The sequence below is a fragment of the Staurois parvus genome, unplaced genomic scaffold, assembly GCF_062004578.1.
Source record: "Staurois parvus isolate SC_StPar_1 unplaced genomic scaffold, SC_StPar_1.0 ptg000712l, whole genome shotgun sequence".
Taxonomy (NCBI): domain Eukaryota; kingdom Metazoa; phylum Chordata; class Amphibia; order Anura; family Ranidae; genus Staurois; species Staurois parvus.
In genome coordinates, this window is record NW_028318508.1 from 2,182,454 (window position 1) to 2,193,421 (window position 10,968).

Genomic DNA, 10,968 nt, shown 5'->3' on the forward strand with positions numbered 1-10,968 from the left:
AAAAATTATTATATTAAAAGATACAAATCTGTAATCGTGGCAGATACATTTGTCTTGTTTAGGCCTTCTTTTTTTTTTTACTTTATTTTAACCTGGTGATCTGACCATCAAGATACTCCCTTTATTAGATTTGCTCTACTTCAGTGGAGTAGCAAAGGAGCCACTTTTGACCGGCAACATTGTCAGTCTAGGGAAAGGGTAATGTTAGATGCAGATGCAGATTTAGATGGATTTGACTATCAAATTAAAGCTGAACTCCAGCTAACATTTTTAAGCAATTACAGCAAGTTTATTTTTTTTTTTTGGGATAATGGTTTTACATAAATAATTAAAGGGAGGACATTATAAGAACCCCTGTCAGTTTTAAATGATTTGTCTCAACTCTCTAACTGCCAGTTTTGCAGGACAGCTTGGTCTGTTAAAGAATGTTGGATTACCAGGTGAAAATAAATTAAAAAACCTAGAAATTAATCAGTGTTGCTAAACCCCCAAAGTAAGATTTACTGACAGGAAGCCCAAAATTTACAAACAGCGACAATTTTTTTTTAATCGAACACAACAAACACTTTTCTCCTACGCTAGGAAAAGACTCAGTGGACCCAATAGGAATGTTCTAGAATTTTCTGGAATATGCACTGCTTGCTGCCCTCAACAGACCGGGGTGGTCCAAATACACTGGATGCAAATAGAGAAACAGAAAAAGGGCGCACCAACCTAGTGCATTATCGTTTAAAGATTTATTGAAGAAATAAAATATGTATCATACTCAGAATAGACATAAAAACACAGGCATGTCAAACTGAACAAGATGTAGGATCCAAACAACATCTGAGTCCATACGATGGAACCCTGGATGACCAACTGGCTAACACTTTTCTAGGACACAACCTCTTCCTCAGAGCCAACCTGAGGAAGAGGTTGTGTCCTCAAAACGCGTTGAGATCTCTTTCATTGGAGCTGTGAAAATGTGTGTCACATTTGCTCAGCTATTTTTTACATACTTTTGTGCACTAGTATGACAGCACTGACTCACTGTACTGTACTTGGGGAAGAGCAGCGTTTTCACACTCAGAGAGAGGATGTAGAACTACAGAACAAACCCTCTCCTCATCTTCATAAAATCTTGAACAATGTAGCTGATAACCTTTGCACCCTTTACAGGCAAAAAGCACAGGAAATGATAAACTCACAAGTATTTTAGAAGGATAAACATACTTTTTTACACTCAATGTACAGGTTCCAGCACAGCATGTTTTTAACAGCTCATTAATTTCAATGGACTGGCACACCTGCGAGAATATGCAAAAAGTATGGCAGGTGAAACTTTCAAAATGAGCTGCACAAAACCGTCTGGTACTGTGGTACCATGGGTTTTAGTGGCAGCAATGTGCTTGTGTTTTGTAGATGTGTTTTGAGTACCATTAATAATTAATGGCACATGTTTTCCCATGCGGTGTGGGAAACGTGCATAGAAATGCACATTTTTTGACCAGCAATTGGTATAAATGGGCTCTTACTGACAGACTGCATCATAGATGTCATTTTTTGTTTTGCCTTTGAAACTCCTCCCAATCACCAAACACATGAGGTGTGAGTCTGCCCCCCCCCCCCCACAATGATGCCAGTCTGTGCACGCCCTACTTAATGACAGTGCCTAGGTGCAGAGTCAGCAGTGTCCTGAGGCCACCAGCATCACACTATTTAATAGTAATAGAAGAACAACACATTGCAGAGACTAAAGACTAGCCACCCCTGTACAAAGAGAACACTAACAAAATAGGGAATGTGCTAATAAGAGTTTCTAAAAAATAAAAAGAAAGAAACCTCAGCGCCCAGGACCTCCTTCCCCACACACTTAACCACGTGAGATGCTTCTGTGCATAAGTATAAATCCAAAAAATATTTTTTTCAACTAAAAACAGCGCAAAACACACCAGAAAGCAATCTATAAAATACCCAAACTATAAGCAATATTAATGCAAATTATTACAATTTATATATAAGTGTCAAAAAACAAAATATTTTGTGGCACATACAAAAAACAAAAAAATAAAGTCCAGTGACATATCCAAAAAAACGTCCCGTGATAAAAAAACAAGCTAAAAATTCTTCAGTGCCAATAATAGTCCTTCCACCATCCACCAGTGCAAAACCAACATGAACCGCACTCACCAGATGTTTGGTGAGTATAACACCTTTCAGGATTATTAAGGACTCCTGGACCCCCTTTTTATTAGCCTCCAGATACTGCCTCCTCTAGAACATAGATAACCTCCTCCGATTCCTCCCCTCACCGACTCCACCAAAATTCAGGAAGAAAAAAGCCAAATAGCGTGATACCGTTATGACTTTCAATCCCAATAACCCTTAAACCAGACCACTCACATTTATAAGTATAATAACCAGCATTTTATTGTTATAATAACAATTTTCCATAAATCTTCTAGTAAGACCCCACAGCCAGGTAACCCAGCAGGATGACAGACCTCAGAATCAGCTTCCTCCACTAGGCAAGATGGCCCCTGGAACGCACCGCTCAGCGTGCGTTCCACTTCACTGGAAATGATGTCGGACGCCGGGACGGCCAGCCGGAAATACGTCAACGTGTTTCACCCCACCCACAGGGCGTTCTCAAGACCTGCTGAAAGCCAGATTCTCCAACTCTCCCTACCCCCACATTCATAAGCTGCAGGAGAAAAATGGAGGGCATTGGTTCCTTTATATGCCACCCCTGCTGCATGGTTTGTTGCACTGGGGCCCTCTGATATGAATAACAAGAATTTTAGCAAATAATGAATAACAAATACAAATGACTTTGGTGAATCCTTCATTCACCAACAAAGGTTTTATTGTTGGTGATCTAATTGTTTATTGTTGGGCTCTAATTGTCTAATTGGATGTAAACAGACATGTGTCCATTTATATCCAGCAGAGAGGAGAATGGAGGTTTCAATCAGGTAAGCCTGAAAAATGAACAGGTGGACTCAATCGGAACATTTGTGTGAAAGGGGTCTTATTGTCGCATTCATAAAATGCTCTCCTGCAGCTGGTAAGTCTTGCTTTTGATTTTTTCATAAGGACGGATTTTAATTTGTCCTGGAGGTTTTGGAGTTGGCTCCCACTTGTATTGCCAATGACTTCTTGTGTACCTTTTCCAAAGAATGGATTTCCAAAAAGGGAGTCTGTCTGAGAGTTGAGGTATTTCTTCCCATGAAACCCTAATTAGAATTATCCCTCATATTGCACATTTGTGCATTTTCCAGAGACTGAAAGAAGAAATGTGCTTGGTATTGTTTGGGGTAAAGAACAAATCTAGTCTCTATAGAATATTACTTTTTAAGTCAGGTTCTATATGAGTGTCTCATTTAGTTTCTAATGCTATGCACTGGGTGATGGGTCACCTAACTCAGGGAGCAATGTGTGAGGATGTGGTTGAAAAGGGTGAAGGAACCAACAGAGGTGGATAAATGCAATACGAAAATGCAATTAATTTTGGTTTGTTGCAATATGAAAATGTAATTGATTTTGGTGTGCTCTATATCCTATGGTGGGCCAAGTAAAAAGTGTAGTCTCTATCAAGTGTGTTGAGAGTTCTGCGGCTATCCACTAAGTGATGGTAGTGGAGCAGTTTTTTGGTCTTTCACAATTTTGAGCATGATAAGTGAGATGTGTTCTTAGAAATGTCCAGCAATGGGTCTAACACCAAGTTACAGTCACCCCCTAGAAGGAGAATTCCCACTTTATGTTGTTCTACCTAGGTCTAGAGATGAAACCTGGCCCTCATATGGTAAATGTAAACTGACTAGAGTATGGGAAGGAAGGGGAAGAGAGTACTGCTTCGCTAGGGAAGGAGGTTTATAGGTATGGGTAAACTCCCACTGAAGGACAGTAGAGATGAGCGAATTATTCAAAAATTCGATTCGACTGATTCGGCGAATTCGTGAAAAAATTTCGATTCGAGTCGAATATATTCGCTGCGAATTTAACTTATAAAAGGGTGTTTCTAGGCTTCAGAGAGCCTTTATATTAGTGCAGAACACTGTACCTTTAATTTAAATGCCCTTGGAGTCTGCTGGGGAAGAGAAATAATACTGTCAGTCAGTATGACATGCAGATGAGTGCCGTCGATCTTAGAATCACCGCACACTTCACTCATTTGGGCAGTCACGGGGCCAAAACCAGAGTGTGGAGCCACAGTGTGGCGGTGGAGGCAGCAGCAATGGGAGGCCATACAGCACCCTATGACAAAATGGAACCCACCAGCAGTGTGAGGAGACCTGAAAGTGGCACATGGCAGAGTGTGGCGATGGAGACAGCAGCAATGGGAGGTGGTACAGGGACCCATGGCACACTCTGGACCTGGCAGCAGCATGAGGAGGCGGTACAGGGGCCCATGACAGATTACGGGCCTGGCAGCAGCATGAGGAGTTGGTACGGGGGCCCATGGCAGATTACGGGCCTGGCAGCAGCAATGGGAGGCCGTACAGGGATCCATGACACACTCTGGACCTGGCAGCAGCATGAGGAGGCGGTACAGGGGCCCATGACAGATTACGGGCCTGGCAGCAGCATGAGAAGTCGGTACGGGGGCCCATGACACACTCTGGACCTGGCAGCAGCATGAGGAGGCGGTACAGGGGCGCATGACAGATTACGAGCCTGGCAGCAGCAACTTGGACAGGAGGACGTTCAGCTTCTGCACCGTCGGGTGCGTGCTCGCAAACTGTTGTCTCTTGGAAACGGATTCCAAGAAAGACTGCTGACGGAATCCGTGAAGAGGAGTAGCAGGAGAAGGAGCATCTGAACGAGCGGAATATGCCAACAAGCGACAACAGGGGCCCATGACAGATTACGGGCCTGGCAGCAGCACGAGGAGTCGGTACGGGGGCCCATGGCAGATTATGGGCCTGGCAGCAGCAATGGGAGGCCATACAGCACTCTATGACAAAATGGAAACCCTCCAGCAGTGTGAGGAGACCTGAAAGTGGCACATGGCAGAGTGTGGCGATGGAGACAGCAGCAATGGTAGGCCGTACAGGGACCCATGAGACACTGTGGACCTGGCAGCAGCATGAGGAGGCGGTACAGGGGCCCATGGCAGATTAAGGCCTGGCAGCAGCAATGGAAGGCCCGTAATCTGCCAGCACCCTATGACAAAATGGAACCCTGGGCTGGGGCAGGCAGAACCGCCGTATCTTTATCACGGTTTTCCAAGGCCACCGAATGGCGACGCTGCATATGCTGACGCAACGCTGTAGTCCCAACATGGGCCCCCTGGCCACGCATGACTTTCTGGCCACATAGTCGACATACGGCTACGTTACTCGGGCGGCTTGATGAAAAATTGCCACACCGCCGAGTAGGAAACTTTGCCCCCGCTACTCCTCACTGGCTGACTGCTACTTCCTCTGTGCACACCGGCACCACTACTGGCCGTGGTGGTAGGCTGCAGTGGAGCTGGTGCTCTACTCTGTGGCCGTTTGCCTCCACTGACACTGCTGCGACCCTGCTGCCTCCTGGCAGCAGCAATGGGGAGGAGAAGGCAGTACAGGGGACCATGGCAGATTACGGGCCTGGCAGCAGCAATGGGAGGCCCGTAATCTGCCAGCACCCTATGACAAAAAATGGAACACACCAGCAGTGTGAGGAGACCTGAAAGTGGCACATGGCAGAGTGTGGCGATGGAGACAGCAGCAATGGGAGGCCGTACAGGGACCCATGAGAGACTGTGGACCTGGCAGCAGCATGAGGAGGCGGTACGGGGGCCCATGGCAGATTACGGGCCTGACAGCAGCAATGGGAGGCCCGTAATCTGCCAGCACCCTATGACAAAAAATGGAACACACCAGCAATGTGAGGAGACCTGAAAGTGGCACATGGCAGAGTGTGGCGAAGGAGACAGCAGCAATGGGAGGCCGTACAGGGACCCATGAGACACTGTGGACCTGGCAGCAGCATGAGGAGGCGGTACAGGGGCACACGGCAGATTATGGGCCTGGCAGCAGCAATGGGAGGCCCGTAATCTGCCAGCACCCTATGACAAAAAATGGAACACACCAGCAGTGTGTGAGGAGACCTGAAAGTGGCACATGGCAGAGTGTGGCGATGGAGACAGCAGCAATGGGAGGCCGTACAGGGACCCATGAGAGACTCTGGACCTGGCAGCAGCATGAGGAGGCGGTACAGGGGCCCACGGCAGATTACGGGCCTGGCAGCAGCAATGGGAGGCCCGTAATCTGCCAGCACCCTATGACAAAAAATAGAACACACCAGCAGTGTGAGGAGACCTGAAAGTGGCACATGGCAGAGTGTGGCGATGGAGACAGCAGCAATGGGAGGCCGTACAGGGACCTATGAGACACTGTGGACCTGGCAGCAGCATGAGGAGGCGGTACAGGGGCCCATGGCAGATTAGGGGCCTGGCAGCAGCAATGGGAGGCCCTTAATCTGCCAGCACTCTATGACAAAATGGAACACACCAGCAGTGTGAGGAGACCTGAAAGTGGCACATGGCATGACGCACTGTGGACCTGGCAGCAGCATGAGGAGGCGGTACAGGTGCCCATGGCAGATTAGGGGCCTGGCAGCAGCTATGGGAGGCCCGTAATCTGCCAGCACCCTATGACAAAAAATGGAACACACCAGCAGTGTGTGAGGAGACCTGAAAGTGGCACATGGCAGAGTGTGGCGATGGAGACAGCAGCAATGGGAGGCCGTACAGGGACCCATGAGACACTGTGGACCTGGCAGCAGCATGAGGAGGTGGTACAGGGGCCCATGGCAGATTAGGGGCCTGGCAGCAGCAATGGGAGGCCCGTAATCTGCCAGCACTCTATGACAAAATGGAACACACCAGCAGTGTGAGGAGACCTGAAAGTGGCACATGGCATGACACACTGTGGACCTGGCAGCAGCATGAGGAGGCGGTACAGGGGCCCATGGCAGATTAGGGGCCTGGCAGCAGCTATGGGAGGCCCGTAATCTGCCAGCACCCTATGACAAAAAATGGAACACACCAGCAGTGTGTGAGGAGACCTGAAAGTGGCACATGGCAGAGTGTGGCGATGGAGACAGCAGCAATGGGAGGCCGTACAGGGACCCATAAGACACTGTGGACCTGGCAGCAGCATGAGGAGGCGGTACAGGGGCCCATGGCAGATTAGGGGCCTGGCAGCAGCAATGGGAGGCCCGTAATCTGCCAGAACTCTATGACAAAATGGAAAACACCAGCAGTGTGAGGAGACCTGAAAGTGGCACATGACATGACACACTGTGGACCTGGCAGCAGCATGAGGAGGCGGTACAGGGGCCCATGGCAGATTAGGGGCCTGGCAGCAGCTATGGGAGGCCCGTAATCTGCCAGCACCCTATGACAAAAAATGGAACACACCAGCAGTGTGTGAGGAGACCTGAAAGTGGCACATGGCAGAGTGTGGCGATGGAGACAGCAGCAATGGGAGGCCGTACAGGGACCCATGAGAGACTCTGGACCTGGCAGCAGCATGAGGAGGCGGTACAGGGGCCCACGGCAGATTACGGGCCTGGCAGCAGCAATGGGAGGCCCGTAATCTGCCAGCACCCTATGACAAAAAATAGAACACACCAGCAGTGTGAGGAGACCTGAAAGTGGCACATGGCAGAGTGTGGCGATGGAGACAGCAGCAATGGGAGGCCGTACAGGGACCCATGAGACACTGTGGACCTGGCAGCAGCATGAGGAGGCGGTACAGGGGCCCATGGCAGATTAGGGGCCTGGCAGCAGCAATGGGAGGCCCTTAATCTGCCAGCACTCTATGACAAAATGGAACACACCAGCAGTGTGAGGAGACCTGAAAGTGGCACATGGCATGACACACTGTGGACCTGGCAGCAGCATGAGGAGGCGGTACAGGTGCCCATGGCAGATTAGGGGCCTGGCAGCAGCTATGGGAGGCCCGTAATCTGCCAGCACCCTATGACAAAAAATGGAACACACCAGCAGTGTGTGAGGAGACCTGAAAGTGGCACATGGCAGAGTGTGGCGATGGAGACAGCAGCAATGGGAGGCCGTACAGGGACCCATGAGACACTGTGGACCTGGCAGCAGCATGAGGAGGTGGTACAGGGGCCCATGGCAGATTAGGGGCCTGGCAGCAGCAATGGGAGGCCCGTAATCTGCCAGCACTCTATGACAAAATGGAACACACCAGCAGTGTGTGAGGAGACCTGAAAGTGGCACATGGCAGAGTGTGGCGATGGAGACAGCAGCAATGGGAGGCCGTATTGGGACCCATGAGAGACTCTGGACCTGGCAGCAGCATGAGGAGGCGGCACGGGGGCCCATGGCAGATTACGGGCCTGGCAGCAGCAATGGGAGGCCCGTAATCTGCCAGCACCCTATGACGAAAAATGGAACACACCAGCAGTGTGTGAGGAGACCTGAAAGTGGCACATGGCATGACACACTGTGGACCTGGCAGCAGCATGAGGAGGCGGTACAGGGGCCCATGGCAGATTAGGGGCCTGGCAGCAGCTATGGGAGGCACGTAATCTGCCAGCACCTATGACAAAAAATGGAACACACCAGCAGTGTGTGAGGAGACCTGAAAGTGGCACATGGCAGAGTGTGGCGATGGAGACAGCAGCAATGGGAGGCCGTACTGGGACCCATGAGACACTGTGGACCTGGCAGCAGCATGAGGAGGCGGTACAGGGGCCCATGGCAGATTAGGGGCCTGGCAGCAGCAATGGGAGGCCCGTAATCTGCCAGCACTCTATGACAAAATGGAAAACACCAGCAGTGTGAGGAGACCTGAAAGTGGCACATGGCATGACACACTGTGGACCTGGCAGCAGCATGAGGAGGCGGTACAGGGGCCGATGGCAGATTAGGGGCCTGGCAGCAGCTATGGGAGGCCCGTAATCTGCCAGCACCCTATGACAAAAAATGGAACACACCAGCAGTGTGTGAGGAGACCTGAAAGTGGCACATGGCAGAGTGTGGCGATGGAGACAGCAGCAATGGGAGGCCGTACAGGGACCCATGAGACACTGTGGACCTGGCAGCAGCATGAGGAGGCGGTACAGGGGCCCATGGCAGATTAGGGGCCTGGCAGCAGCAATGGGAGGCCCGTAATCTGCCAGCACCCTATGACAAAAAATGGAACACACCAGCAGTGTGAGGAGACCTGAAAGTGGCACATGGCAGAGTGTGGCGATGGAGACAGCAGCAATGGGAGGCCGTACAGGGACCCATGAGACACTGTGGACCTGGCAGCAGCATGAGTAGGTGGTACAGGGGCCCATGGCAGATTAGGGGCCTGGCAGCAGCAATGGGAGGCCCGTAATCTGCCAGCACTCTATGACAAAATGGAAAACACCAGCAGTGTGAGGAGACCTGAAAGTGGCACATGGCATGACACACTGTGGACCTGGCAGCAGCATGAGGAGGCGGTACAGGGGCCGATGGCAGATTAGGGGCCTGGCAGCAGCTATGGGAGGCCCGTAATCTGCCAGCACCCTATGACAAAAAATGGAACACACCAGCAGTGTGTGAGGAGACCTGAAAGTGGCACATGGCAGAGTGTGGCGATGGAGACAGCAGCAATGGGAGGCCGTACAGGGACCCATGAGACACTGTGGACCTGGCAGCAGCATGAGGAGGCGGTACAGGGGCCCATGGCAGATTAGGGGCCTGGCAGCAGCAATGGGAGGCCCGTAATCTGCCAGCACCCTATGACAAAAAATGGAACACACCAGCAGTGTGAGGAGACCTGAAAGTGGCACATGGCAGAGTGTGGCGATGGAGACAGCAGCAATGGGAGGCCGTACAGGGACCCATGAGACACTGTGGACCTGGCAGCAGCATGAGTAGGTGGTACAGGGGCCCATGGCAGATTAGGGGCCTGGCAGCAGCAATGGGAGGCCCGTAATCTGCCAGCACTCTATGACAAAATGGAACACACCAGCAGTGTGTGAGGAGACCTGAAAGTGGCACATGGCAGAGTGTGGCGATGGAGACAGCAGCAATGGGAGGCCGTATTGGGACCCATGAGAGACTCTGGACCTGGCAGCAGCATGAGGAGGCGGCACGGGGGCCCATGGCAGATTACGGGCCTGGCAGCAGCAATGGGAGGCCCGTAATCTGCCAGCACCCTATGACGAAAAATGGAACACACCAGCAGTGTGTGAGGAGACCTGAAAGTGGCACATGGCATGACACACTGTGGACCTGGCAGCAGCATGAGGAGGCGGTACAGGGGCCCATGGCAGATTAGGGGCCTGGCAGCAGCTATGGGAGGCACGTAATCTGCCAGCACCTATGACAAAAAATGGAACACACCAGCAGTGTGTGAGGAGACCTGAAAGTGGCACATGGCAGAGTGTGGCGATGGAGACAGCAGCAATGGGAGGCCGTACTGGGACCCATGAGACACTGTGGACCTGGCAGCAGCATGAGGAGGCGGTACAGGGGCCCATGGCAGATTAGGGGCCTGGCAGCAGCAATGGGAGGCCCGTAATCTGCCAGCACTCTATGACAAAATGGAAAACACCAGCAGTGTGAGGAGACCTGAAAGTGGCACATGGCATGACACACTGTGGACCTGGCAGCAGCATGAGGAGGCGGTACAGGGGCCGATGGCAGATTAGGGGCCTGGCAGCAGCTATGGGAGGCCCGTAATCTGCCAGCACCCTATGACAAAAAATGGAACACACCAGCAGTGTGTGAGGAGACCTGAAAGTGGCACATGGCAGAGTGTGGCGATGGAGACAGCAGCAATGGGAGGCCGTACAGGGACCCATGAGACACTGTGGACCTGGCAGCAGCATGAGGAGGCGGTACAGGGGCCCATGGCAGATTAGGGGCCTGGCAGCAGCAATGGGAGGCCCGTAATCTGCCAGCACCCTATGACAAAAAATGGAACACACCAGCAGTGTGAGGAGACCTGAAAGTGGCACATGGCAGAGTGTGGCGATGGAGACAGCAGC